Source organism: Malus sylvestris, chromosome 6, assembly GCF_916048215.2.
Source record: "Malus sylvestris chromosome 6, drMalSylv7.2, whole genome shotgun sequence".
Lineage (NCBI taxonomy): Eukaryota > Viridiplantae > Streptophyta > Magnoliopsida > Rosales > Rosaceae > Malus > Malus sylvestris.
In genome coordinates, this window is record NC_062265.1 from 7,058,617 (window position 1) to 7,073,150 (window position 14,534).

Below are 14,534 nucleotides of genomic sequence, written 5' to 3' on the forward strand. Positions count from 1 at the left end.
TGACGAAAGCGGAGGCCGGATCCACATCGGCGATGAGCAGGGAAAGCGACAGAGCCGCCGAAGCTCAAAGAATGAGCAGAGATTCGACACCCGAGGGGAAGGGGTTCTTGGTGGCGAGAACTTCGTGGATTTTGAGGATATTGGGGTGTTGCTGGAAATGGAGATCATCGCCAAAGCCCAATGTACAAGAGTTTATGTCTCGGGCCTTGAGGTCCACCTGCGAGTCTTGATTTATTTTTATTTTTATTTTTATTTTTTGAAAACAAAATAAATTTGTAATGAAATTAACCCTCAGCAATGAAACTTTAATCAAATCTCTTTTTTTTTTTTTTTTTTTTTTTTTTTTTTTGAAGAACACACACACACATATATATATATATATATATATATATATATATATATACACACACACATTATTTATCTATTATTATTTTATTATTATTATTTTTTTGAAATTACAAAGAACTATTTATTGTTACCTTTGTAATAAAATTGACTTTCTTTAATAAAACATTTATTTATATTTTGATCTTGATGTGACTGAACTTGAAATTGAATATTCAAGCTGCCTACGTATCCTTCCAAAGAAAGAGATCAAGTCAAAACGTAGTTCAAGTACATACATATATATTTTTTTGGTATTTTTTTTTTTTTTTTTTTTTGTGCCGTTTGCAGTTTCAGCTCATGCAGGCAAGGAGTGTTGGTGTCGTTTGCAGTTTCAACTCGTGCAGACAAGGAGCGTTGGTATTGCCTTTTATGCTCGTGCAGACCAGGAGCGTTGTGCCATGCAGTTTAGGCTCGTGTAGGCGAGGAGCCTTGTGTCTTGCAGTTTAGGCTCGTGTAGGCGAGGAGCCTTGGTTCGTGCAGTTTAGGCTCGTGCGAACAAGGAGCATTGGTGTTGCCTTTTATGCTCGTGCAGACCAGGAGCTTTGTGCCATGCAGTTTAGACTCGTGCGGGCGAGGAGAATTGTGTCGTTTGCAGTTTCAACTCGTGCAGACAAGGAGCATTTGGTATTGCCTTTTATGCTCGTGCAGACCAGGAGCGTTGTGCCATGCAGTTTAGGCTCGTGCAGGCGAGGAGCTTTGGTTCGTGCAGTTTAGGCTCGTGCGAACAAGGAGCATTATGCCATGCAGTTTAGGCTCGTGCAGGCGAGGAGCCTTGGTTCGTGCAGTTTAGGCTCGTGCGAACAAGGAGCATGGTGAATTTGTCAAGCAATTTTGGAGAGGCGTTCCTCAAAATCTTCATAGCAAGGCGCCTTGACCGAGTGATTGAAGAAGTCTTCGGGCAAGAAATCACGCATCGTGATGGGGATGGACGATCTATATGTCGAAATTTCATCATCTTCAACACGTTCACGTTGCTTTGAAGGTTGACAATAGCTGCTTTGCCCCCTTTCCGATTGGCGGACTTGTGGAGGAGACGTATGCTTCTTGTGCAATTTCTTAGGAGTGACTTGAGTCCATCCTTCAATTTTGCTTGTCTTGGACGATGCCCCCAGCGGTTGAGGTGAAAACTTTGAGTCGGAAGAGCCAGAAGTGAAGGTGGTATAGTTTGACTTCACCACATCGTCAAGATCTAGCTCGATGATTCCTTTCTGAGCCAGCTTCATGATGAGATCTTTCAGCACGAAACATTTTTCTGTCGGATGACTGATGAAGCGGTGGAATTTACAGTATCTTGGACTGTCGGTACGATTCATCTCTTCTGGCCGTCTGCATTCAGGCAAATCGATCACCTTCTTTTCCAGCAAGTCTTCTAACATGGCAACCACATCAGAGTCGGGGAATGGATAAGTTTTCTCTTCAAGCTCCTTCAAAGTGCGTCTACGCATCTCTTGATCACGAAAAGCTTCGGTTTGAATCGCCTTGCCTCGTGTGGAGATTTTGACGGGAGCTATGTTGACCGTCATCGCTTCCTTGGTGGGTTTCCATGCCGCCTTTTCCACCTTTGTCCCAAGAACTTTGTCGTTCTTGTAGTCGGCGATCGGTTCTTTCTTCCCATGATGGGCGATGCTCAACTCCATGTCATGGGCGCGAGTAGCCAATTCCTCGAAGGTCCGTGGTTTAATGCCTTGAAGGATGTATTGCAAACCCCATTGCATGCCTTGGATGCACATCTCGATTGAAGAAATCTCGGAGAGTCTGTCCTTATAGTCGAGGCTTAGATTACGCCATCGGTTGATGTAGTCCATGACTGGTTCTTCCTTCCATTGCTTCGTGCTAGTCAGCTCTAGCATGCTCACAGTGCGGCGGGTACTATAGAAGCGGTTGAGGAATTCCCGCTCTAACTGCTCCCAGCTGTTGATGGACTCAGGCTCTAGGTCTGTGTACCACTCAAAGGCGTTTCCTTTCAGCGAGCGCACAAACTGCTTGGCGAGGTAATCCCCTTCGGTTCCTGCGTTGTTGCAAGTTTCAACGAAGTGGGCAACGTGCTGTTTCGGGTTTCCCTTTCCATCAAATTGCATGAACTTTGGTGGTTGATAACCCCTCGGCATCCTTAAGGCGTCGATCTTCTTTGAATACGGCTTTGAGTACAACTCGGAGGTATTTGAGCTCTCTTCGTACTGTGCCTTGATGCTGTTGGTGATCATCTCTTGCAACTGCTGGATAGAAAGAGATCCCATGAGTGCCGCTGCTTGGTCTGGCTTCGGCTTTGCATCGTTTTTCTCCACCTGAGGCTCATCTTCTTCGTCATCTCTTCTCTTTAGTGGATCATTCTCTGGGTCGGGTTTATCGCCGTCCTGCGCCTCCAGTCGGTTGACTAGTGCTGCAATTTGCAAGTCTTTTTCTTCCACAGTTCGGGTTAGCCTTGCGATCGCTTCATTCATTTGAGCCAGTTGTTCTTCAACGGAGGTAACGCCGATAGTCATGACTTGTGCGACCAATAGACGTGACTTTCCTTTAGACATCCAGGATGCTGATGAAGAACATCGTTGGCTGCTTTGGGATGTCAACTTGTGGGCCTCAGCAGCATGCTTCGGTGCCCCCAGCAAGGTCAGGTTGATGACAGACTCACACCTTTGATGCTCTCCTCGCTCTTTTAGCGGCCCCAATTTTGAAGTGGCATGTTGAGGAGCGGTTGTGGCGCCAATGGATTGTCCGTTTGCGGCAGAAGTGCTTAGGATCCTTCCCTCAGTGGTTGCGAGAACGGCTTGTCCCTTGCTTAATGCCATTGACTTTGAGGTGTGTTTGGATTCTTTGAACGGAGAAAGAGATGAGAGGCAGAGATTGTCCCACTGGGCGTGCCAATTTGTGAACACGGAAAATTCCTGAAACGAAAGAGACAAGAACAACGTGCACAAACAAAATATTTGTATTTGATGATTTTGGGTTACAATCTCTCTCTATTTTGATCCTCTGATTCGATCTCCGTAAGGTGTGTATTTGTGGATGTGCGATTGATCCAAAGGGCCGTTGGGCTTGATCTAAGGATGAACGTTCTTCAAGGGCCGTGGACTTGATCTTGAAGGTGGATTTGAGTGGATCTTCAAAGGGGCTTTTGGGCTTGATCTTTGAAGAACAGTGATGAACGGATCTCCAAGGGCTTTTGGGCTTGATCTTGAAGAACAGTGATGAACGGATCTTCAAGGGCTTTTGGGCTTGATCTTGAAGAACGGTTGGATGCGTGGATTTGTCGACGTTGTTGATCCAAAGGGCCGTTGGGGCTTGATCTTGGATGAACGGATGATGAACGATGGTGCTTTCTTCAAGGGCCGTCGGGGCTTGATCTTGAATTGGTGGATGGTTGATCCAAGGGCCGTCGGGGCTTGATCTTGGAAGAACGATGAACGAAGAACGAAGAACACTTTCTTCAAGGGCCGTCGGGGCTTGATCTTGAATTGGTGGATGATTGTTGATCCAAGGGCCGTCGAGGCTTGATCTTGGAAGAACGATGAACGAAGAACGAAGAACAGTTTCTTGATTCTTCGGGAACCTGGATGCTTGAGAGCTTCGGAGTTTCAGAGCTTCAGAGCTTCAAGGTGTAATATGAATTGGTCCTCTTATGAATGAAATTGGGCTTGTATTTATAGAATTTTCCAAGGCCTAATTTTGAATATAATATTCCAGATGAAATAAGTCGTTTCTGCCAGGCGTTGACACGTGTCCTATTTGATGACTTTTCCAACTCATTTCAATTTTCGTTGAGTCACACGCTACGTGTAAAATTTATGTAATACATGAGCGTTGACACTTTGATTTATCGGTCAACATTTATTTACGAAATTTCGATGTCTACAGTTTTATTCACACCTCACGTTTAATTGACTACACCTCATATACTTAATACACCTCACATTTACTTTTTAGACTAAAATTTATTTTAATACACCACACATACTTTCCAATACTATCCACACTTTCTACATATACCCCACACTCTCCACTTAAAATCTAAATCAAATCATGTGTTCGTCTCAATTAGGGATTTTAGATTTTACATGTATATATATATACATGTGTGTGTGTGTGTGTGTGTGTGTGTGTGTGTGTGTCTCCATCTATACTCACCTTATTTGGTAGTTGTTGGTAGTTGTTAGATTTTTGTTCTACAATGGATGATAGGAGTGACTTTGAGAGCTTGAAGAAAAAAATATGAAAACAATTTGGGGTGTATTCAGAAAATCATTTTATTTTTTAAATTCAAATGTGGCCTAACTAGTCATTTCATAATAGGATATATAAGTCATTTAATAATAAATTTTTACGTGGGGTGTATTCAAAATATGTGGGGTGTTAATAAAAAAAACCCAAGTTGATATTTTAAATTATTTGTTTAATACATTCGATATTACCTACATTAAAGGGTGGATGAGTGAGTTAGGAGTAGCCATAATAATTTAGTTTGAATTCGCATTTGAGGAAAATCGAACATAAAATCTGTTACATACAAATAAAAAATAATATCACTAGATGGTAGTATTAATGACATATTTTAATATGGGTGCTTCTAATTATGCATCTAGATTCAAATCTTTCTTATCGTATTATAAATTTAGGGGTGTGCTATCTACACACCCCTTTTTACTTCTCCCACATTCCTTATTAATTTTTGTCATTTGATATTCTTCAATTCATCTGATCCGACGGCCGAAAATTAAAAAGATGTGAGAGAAGTAAAAAAGGATGTATGAATATTACATCTCTAAATTTAACATATAAAAAAGTTTCTTTAAAATTCAAACTCAGATGCAACGGATAAGACGTTGGATAAATTGTTGGTTTTAGTGGGACAGGTGGCATGAGTTATTGGTTTGTGTTGTCTTGTTGGACAGAATTTCTCTAAACACCTCCCTCATCAATAGTTTAAAGCCTCTCGAGCTCCATCAATTGGCGGAAGAGCAGTTTGAGCTTCTGAACGAAAAATGGCTGGCGATTTAAGAGTCCTAAGCAGGTCATTGAAACATTACAAACCCACAACCTCTATATTACCAGAGAATTCACTTTCTCTTCAATCCAATCAATGGATTCACCAAACTCGCCATACTCTGATTTTAGAGTCAGCCCCGTCTCACTCCGTCACTTTCCACCGACTCTCCGACTCCTATTCCGGTAGTTTCCAGTTTCAAAATTCGTATGAACAAGTGGGTTATCTCTGTTTATGCCAATTTTCTATGACCTAGAAAGCGTTAACCGAATTGGGTTTTGGTTGTTTGGTAACAGGGATTATTGAGGTTAGGTTTGAGAGGCCGGAGGTGAGGAATGCAATTGGCAGAGATATGCAGAGACGTTTACAAAGTGCCTTTGAAGCTATCAGTGAGGATTCCTCTGCTAATGTTTTGCTGATCCGCAACAACGTTTCCAAGGTGTTCTGTGCTGGGGCAGATTTAAAGGTCGGAATTTTGATTATGTTTTTTGTCCAAATCGATGTTTTTCTTTTCTTTCAAGGAACTTGTACTCGATATCCAAAGAATTCTTCAAATTTATGTTCACTTTATAGAAATTATGGCTTTAATTTGTAATGTATTTCATGAGTTTAATGTACAAGGGGTCCAGATATATATGAGAAGAAAGAGGGGGAAGAAAGAGAGATAAGATGGCTGTTGCAAGCAGCCAACAGAAAATAGAAAAAAAGAGACTGCTACAAGCAGCCGACAAAGACTGAAAAAGGAAGACAAATTAGACAAGCTAGCCTAATCTACACCTTACAAAAAACAACTTGCACCAATCAATCACCTCCCTTAAATCAAGAAAAGAAGACTAATTACTAATTACAAATATTGCCTAGAGCTATCCCTAGAGAACATGGTAGCTAACTCTAGAGGCCAAAATACACTTCAACACTTCAACATTTCAACACTCCCCCTCAAGCTGGATCGAGGAGGTTAACTGAGCCAAGCTTGCCTAATAATCGATGGAACTGAGTGGATGCCAATGCCTTTGTAAAGAGATCTGCCAATTGATCATGGCTTCGTGTGAACATGGTCCGGATGATTTGAGTTTGAACTTGAGCTCTGATGAAATGACAATCTACTTCAATATGTTTGGTTCTTTCATGGAACATAGGGTTGGCAGCAATGTGCATGGCTGCCTGATTATCACACATAAGTGACATAGGAGTAGAACTAGAAAACCCTAAGTATGAAAGAAGCCCTTTAAGCCAAATGAGTTCATAATGAGTGGCTTCCATGGCTCGATACTCAGCCTCTGCGCTGGAAGGAGCAATTACCCGTTGCTTCTTACTCTTCCATGTGACAAGGTTTCCACCAACAAATGTACAATAACCTGTGGTTGATTTCCTATCAATTGCATTACCTGCCCAGTCTGCATCTCTGTAGCCACTAATGACAGTGAATTGATTGTTATGCATTGTAATTCCTTGCCCATTGAACCCTTGAAATAACGAAGGATTCTTTTAACAATGTTAAGATGATCAACAGTGGGAGAGTGCATAAACTGACTAGCCAAGCTCACTGCATAAGTGATATTTAGACGAGTGATGGTGAGGTATATGAGCTTGCCTATTAATCGTTGATAGTAGGTTACATCATGCATGGCTTCTCCATCTATGCTGAGGTTCAATTTACAATCAACGGGAGTGATAGCAAGCTTGCAGTCAAGCATTTTTGCTTCTTGAAGAAAGTCCAATACATATTTCCGTTGATGTAGAAACAGTCATTTTGAAGATGTTGCCATTTCGATCCCCAAAAAATACTTTAACCTCCCCAAATCTTTGATAGCGAAAGTTTGATGTAGTGAAAGTTTTAGTGCCTCAATTTCCACAGTGCTATCTCCAGTGATGATAAGATCATCAACGTAGATGAGGACCACCAACTTCCCACTGGTGCCAGTTCTCACAAATAACAAAGAATCATCATTACTTCGCACGAATCCAGCCTTTTCCAGAACAGAATTGAGCTTGGCATACCAAGCTCTTGGTGATTGTTTCAAATCGTATATTGCCTTGTGCAATTTGCAAACCATGTTGCCTTTGATACCATCATAGCCTGGAGAAGGTTGCATATACACTTCTTCCTGCAACTCTCCGTGAAGGAAAGCATTCTTCATGTCCATTTGGTAGAGTGACCACCCACAATTGATTGCAACTGAAAGTAAAACCCTGACTGAGTTCATCTTGGCCACCGGTGCAAATATTTCCTTATAATCTACTCCAAAGGTTTGGGTGAAACCTCGAGCAACAAGTCTAGCCTTGTGTCTCTCGTTAGATCCATCAGCTTTGAATTTTGTCTTGTAGATCCAACGACTTCCAATAGCCTTTTTTCCTAGTGGTAGTTGAACTAGACTCCAGGTGTGATTCTCTTTCAGTGCACGAAGCTCTTCTGTCATGGCTTGGTTCCATTGTGGGAGAAGATAAGCTTCTTGAAAGCTTCTTGGTTCACAATGCTTATCAATTTCACTAAGAAATGCAGCATGAAATGTTGAGAACTTACTAAAGCTGATACATTCAATGATAGGATGCTGTGAGGCATATGTAACATAGTCTTGCAACCTAGCTGGAGGTTTTTTGATTCGAGGAAGGTTTCTCTTAATCACCTGAGACTTTGTAGTCGACTGAGAATGATCATAGTGGGACTCTTCTTCACTATCACTGGCAGTAATTTGGTCAATTTGTACCTCTTCACAATCTGGACTCACAGTGACTGATCTTTCTTCCAACATCGGATGATTAAAGTTTTGAGAAAGTGGGAACATGTCAACTAAATCCTCCCCCTGACTTGTAAAATAGGGACAATCTTCTTTAAACTTCACATCTCTTGAAACTGTGCACTTCTTAGTGACTGGATTAAAGCACTTTATCCCTTTTGGGTGGCCGAGTATCCCATAAACACACACTTGGTTGCCCTAGCATCTAGTTTGTCACGGTTCAAAGTTTGGATGTGAACAAAACAAACACAACCAAACATCTTGAGGTGTGTCAAATCTATTTTCCTCCCCTTGAGAACTTCATAGGGAGATTTAAACCCTAGCACACGACTTGGAAGTTGATTGATAAGATAAGTGGCAGTAAGGATGGCAAACGACCAAAATTTCTTTGGAACATGCATGTAAATCATGAGAGCACGAGTCTTCTCCAAGAGATCTCTATTTTTCCTCTCGGCTACTCCATTTTTTTAGGAGTCCCTACACAGCGGGTTTGATGTATGATACCATGAGAACTTATGTATTGAAGCATGTTGTTGGATAGAAATTCAGTGCCATTATCTAACCTTAAAACCTTAATGTTTGATTGAAATTGTGTTTTAACATGCATGTGAAAGTCTTTGAAAATGGTTAGGACTTCACTCTTTGATTTCATAAGATATAGAAAACTTGTTCGAGAGAAATCATCAACAAACAGAACAAAGTACTTAAACCCTTCCATTGATTCAATTGCAAGTCCCCATACATCGGTGTGTACCATTTCAAAAGGTTTACTTGTCTTAGACATTGAATTACCAAAAGGTAGCCTAGTAAACTTAGAAAATTGACAAGTATCACCAGTAGGATAAGGGTTACAAAAAATTTAGAAACAGTGTAGACAAGACAACTTTAGAGGGGTGAGCTAATCTCCTATGCCAAAGTTGGTTTTCATCTATGAACTTTGATTGAGCTTGAAGAGCCTGAGTGAAACATGCATTCTTGCACAGGTAGTAAAGTCCATTTATGAAGACCCCTTCACCAATCATCTTCATGGTGAGAATATCCTGAAACATCACATTATTTAGTGAGAAAATAGCACGGCAGTTTAGAGTGTTGGTGATCTTTCCAATTGACAAAAGTTGGAAAGGAAAGGTTGGTACATAGTGGGCAGTGAAAGGTATTTTTTGAGAGAGTAAGTTTATTTCTCATTTCCCCAAAACTAAGACATTTTTTCCATTTGCAACATACACATGCGAGGGACTTGAAATTTTTTTAAAATGATGTAAATTTGTAACTTTGTTTGTCATATGATTTGTGGCGCCTGGATCAATTATCCAACAATCAGTTTCAGTACTAGTTAATAGGGCAGTAGTGAAGGCTTTGAGTATGCCTAATGCTTCTTCCTTTGGAACTTTCTCATTTCCAGCAAGAAAGCCGGCAAATTGTCCCAACATAGTTGTGTGACTACCTTCTTCATTGCCTTGACCATGTGAGCCTCCTCTGTGTCCCTTACTTTGTAGGTAAGCTGCAAATTCATTGATCAATGACAATGGATTGGCAGTGAACTCCATGGATCCTTGTGAAATAGTAGGAGGGTGAACATTAGCAAGTTGTGCCTTGAAATGAGGTTGAAATTGTTGTGAGGACCTTAGTATCATTTTTCCATCTTTGCTGAACTTAGGCTTAAGTTCAGGATGAAGTTCCCAACACTTGTCTTCCACATGACCAACACCATTGCAATATTTACATTTTAGATGTGTGCTTCTTCCCTTGTATACCTTGGCTTCTGAATTCTTGTAATTTGATACATATGCTTAAGTCAGTCAATCTGGGGCTGTGATCAGCATTCATAACCTTCTTCCTTGCTTCTTCTTGTTGGATAGTTGCACAAACATTGTTGAAGGTAGGTAGGTCTTGACTCATCAAGATGTGACTCTTTAAGTCCTCGTACTCAGAGCTCAAACTCCCTAACAGCTGATAAATTTTGTCTTCCTTAGCTCGTTTTAAGAGAATGGTAGGATTTGTGGTATGTGGGATATATACATCCAACTCATTCCACATGGCTTTGAGACTCCCAAGGTGTTGAACAAACGCTTTCCCTTCTTGTTGAGCACTGGCAATGTCATTCTTTAATTGGAAGACCTGCGCATAGTTGTTTTGATTTCCATACATATCTTTCCAAAGATCATGTACGGAATTGGAGTAGCTAAAAATTTCAGCAACATATTTCTCCATGGTGTTGAGCAATAAGGACATGACAAGTTGATCTTTGCAGAGCCATGCATCGTATGTAGAGGAAGAACGGTCTGGAGCTTCCACACTTCCATTTAGAAACCTTGACTTCCCTTTGCCTCCAAGAGCTAGTGAAACAGCTCGGGACCAAGGAAGATAATTGAACTCGTTTAAAAGAACTGAACATAAACGTTGATTGGTGTTAACCTCAACGTCTGAGAAGTTTGGAGAGAGACTATGCTGGGTTTCCTCATCATGGTTCACAGAACTTTCTTCAGCCATGACTTAGACTTTGAAAGAAAAAATTTGCAGCAGCAAGAATGGCAGAGACAGGTTACAAAAGAACCTGCTCTGATACCATATAGAAATTATGGCTTTAATTTGTAATGTATTTCATGAGTTTAATGTACAAGGGGTCCGGCTATTATTTCAATTATTGAAATGATATAAGGACTTAAAAAATTAAAATACGAAAATGTATGATGAATGTACCTATAATGGTGTTTAATTGTCAAAAAAAAATTATGACAATTTTTTTTTAAAATTTTCAAGTTGTTAAAAAACATGTAGATGGGTGAAAAAGGGGTAATGGTAAAAAAAAGAAGATAAACGGGTTAAAAAGGGTAAATGGGTAAACGGGCATTAAACAATTACGGTTAAATGAGTATGGTTAACCGTTTATAAATGGTTATGGGTATGAGTATAACCGTTTAGGCAATTACCTAACGGGTAAACGGTTATACGGGTATAAGTATAAACGGTTATGGATAAATAACTACAGTTACCCGGCCGCCATAACCGTTACCCATCCTTAATTAGGAGAAGATGCAGTGATGGGCTTGCCAGAAAGAGGACTTGCTATAATTCCTGGGTAGGTGCTAAATTTCAGAATCAGTTCCCATTATAACCTATGACCTCTCCCCAAGGATTGCAGATCACCTGCATCTTGTTTGACGAACCAAACATTCTTTTCTGTTTCAATTTTTTCTAAGCGGGTCTCATAGCAGACCATTTCCGATCACAAAGAGATAGAAAGGATTTTAATCCCCATTCCAACCCATATGTAATTTATGGAATTGTGTCATCCATAGTCTACATTTTCTGGAAGAACTTTCCGCATGATTACTTCTTATTTTACCCTCTTTATTTATTTATTTTTCTTTCTCTCCATTTTTCTGAAATTATTCGTCCAGTTCAGATCAACTCTCTTGATTATGTCCATTTACAGAGCAGGTGGAACACAGTGACTTCCTAGATTGGTAAGAAAAGCAATATCAAAGGAACTAATATTCACTGGTAGGAAGATTGGTGGCAGGGAAGCAATGTCGATAGGTATGTGATGTATGTCTACTCAGTAGCTGCTTTCCTTTTGTCTTATTTTCCTTTGACACAAGATTGTATGTCACTACAGGTTTGGTAAATTACTGTGTTCCTGCTGGTGAAGCTCATCTAAAGGCAATTGAAGTTGCTCGCAATATAAATGAGAAGGTACGGCATTATTTTATCCACAATTGCGTTCATTTTATACTATTTCATGGGGACTGTTATAGGGTATAGTAATCTATGAACTGAACTTTCGCCTTCCGATGATAACTACATTCTAACATCTCTATCAAAGTGGATGTCTATAGCTGAAACTTCTCTATTGCACAAAATCTGCTCTAATGAACAAATGTTTAATACATGCACTGAAAAGGGGCAAAAGACTGTAGAAACTAAGCATCACTTGAAATCATCATACTGGGCAAAGAAAAAAAAAAGTTGCGAGTAATTGTTGCAATCAATTTTATGAAATATAGTGTTAGCAGGGTCCAATCGCAATAAGGGTGGCAAAAAAAGCTGTTGACGAGGGGGTGGAGGTAGATAAAACCTCAGCTTTGGCTCTAGAAGAACAATGCTATGAACAAACGTTGAACACAAATGATCGCTTGGAAGCCCTAGCAGCATTTTCTGAGAAGCGAAAGTCAAAGTATACCGGAGCTTAAGATGATAAACTTGGTATAATTTGTCTTGGATAAGTTTCTAAGTTGGACAGAAATAAACTTGTCAGCATTGACAAAATGATAGGTCAGTCAAGGTCTTAATTTTATTTGATCATACTTTACCATTTAATGAATAGCTGATTAAATGTTATGTTTGGGTGTCTCTGGATTGAATGTGATCTTAGTAAATATAATAAATGTACTCAATATCGTTCTTTTTTACACTTGACAACAAAATGGTCTTTGTTAAACAGAGGCTAGTTTCTTAGGAAAGTGTCTTTACTAAGAAAAGCATGTGATTGACCTCGCACCTTTTAGTTTAAGCATACACGGAATCTCCTGCTTGAAATTAATGGCGGTGATGAAATGAACTATCATTAAAGGTTCAGAAATATGATTTTAGGGTATTTACAACGTGTCATTGTGTATGGTATATTTTTAGATTTTTATTGAAAAATAATTAAGTTATAGTGACACTAGACATTTATCCATGGCAGTCATGTCGTAGTCACTTCAACACTACCCTTGAGTGCTTGTGCTTGCCTTCATTGGCAACGTACCTTTCGTAGTTGAAAAAACACAACCTCAACTCTTACTTCGTATAAAACATTGCATTCTAGTGGACCAATTCATTCCTAATAGGATTCGTAGACGTAGGAATTAGAGTTCCTAGCGTATGGCACTAATATCATTCCCCACAAAACATTGATAATGTTGATAAAACAATGCCTTCATTGCATCTAGTCCAAGAGCTTCTATAGAATGTATTTTATTTAATTTGTTATGAGCTCAGTTGTTGGACCAGATTGAATGTAGGTAGGCATTGTATTGTTAGGAAATAGTGTTAGTGTCATATGTTGGTAACTCTAATTCCTACGACAACTGGTAGAGTATTTAAGAACCATGGATGCAATTGATTAAAGAAAACACGAAACACATACCGCGAGGTTTTCGTAACATAATAGAGCCTTTCTCGTGTTTTCATTTTTTTTTATTGCAAAATGTTTGCTTCCTATATTGCTTGGGTGGATGACAAATGGATATCATGTAGATGGGGAACTAATATAAAAAGCAAATTATTTAAAAAATTAAACGACTTGAGAACTGAAATTTTAAATTTAGGGTAAATCTCTATTTACTACTCTCATGTTTCATGGTTTTCAACATTTAGTACATTAAGTTTTTTTCGTTCCAGAGTTATACCTAAAGTGTTAATTTTGGGACAGTCTCATACATCTGTTAGTCAAACTGTTAAGTTTGCCGTTAACTAATGACATGGCACCCATGTGGACAATGACTGAGCACCACGTGTCATTACGGGTGCACGTGGATTTTTTTTTTGTTGAGAAGGGGTTCATAAAAAAAAAAAACAGTGGTTCCTAAAACTGCAACAACCATGGCTTTATCTTCATCATCCCAAACCCCTCCTCCTAAACCCATCTCAGTCTTCATCTCCAAAATCTAGAAATATCAACAACCCTACAAAAATCGAGCTAAAACTTTCAAAACCCAGATCAAATCTCAGCCCCAAATACCTCTTAAACCCTGAATAAAAAAAAAATCAAACAACAAAGAAATTTGGAAAATCCAACAAAAACCCAAATCCAAGTTTCCGTCGATCCGCATGCAAAGCCATGAAGATCTGAACTTTGAAGCTCCGGGAGGCCCACAAGCCCACGAGCAGCGGCGGGGGGACGTCGTACTGCTTGGTGCTGTGGGACCAGCAGGCCTACCATGTCGTGACGGTCTCATCCTTCGACCCCACAATCGCCATCCACGACTATCTTATCCTGTCCAGCCCTCCCAAGCTCCTCTGCCACCACTGCGACGGCATCACGACTCTTACTCTCAACCCCAACTCCACCTACCTCGCCTCTGGCTCCGTCGACCACTCCATCAAGCTCTACAAGTTTCCCGGTCAATATCTCCCAACCAAGTAAACAGACAACACCCAGATCTGAATTTCCATCCAAAATCAAACACAACAAATTAGGGTTTCGTAATCTAAGAAATTGGGATCTAAAATTTGGGTATAACAAGGAGAAAAATAACAAATTCATAATAAAGTTTGAAGGTTTTAAATATACAAATATGAACAAGAATGTAAATGGCAAATTAATAGTACAAAGACCCATATATTCAAAATTTAGATAGAGAAAGAAAGACAGTGAGAGAAGAGAGAGAAGAGAGGAGAAAGGAGAGAGAGAACTTACTCAGGTGGTGTAAACGGCGCTTTAGGGT

At 39.9% G+C, this 14,534-nt stretch overlaps 1 pseudogene; it reads left to right on the forward strand.

The window, feature by feature from the left end:
- Positions 1–5,363: 5,363 nt before the first annotated feature.
- LOC126625416 (probable enoyl-CoA hydratase 2, mitochondrial) lies at positions 5,364–12,517 on the forward strand (annotated as a pseudogene).
- The last annotated feature ends 2,017 nt before the right edge of the window (positions 12,518–14,534 follow it).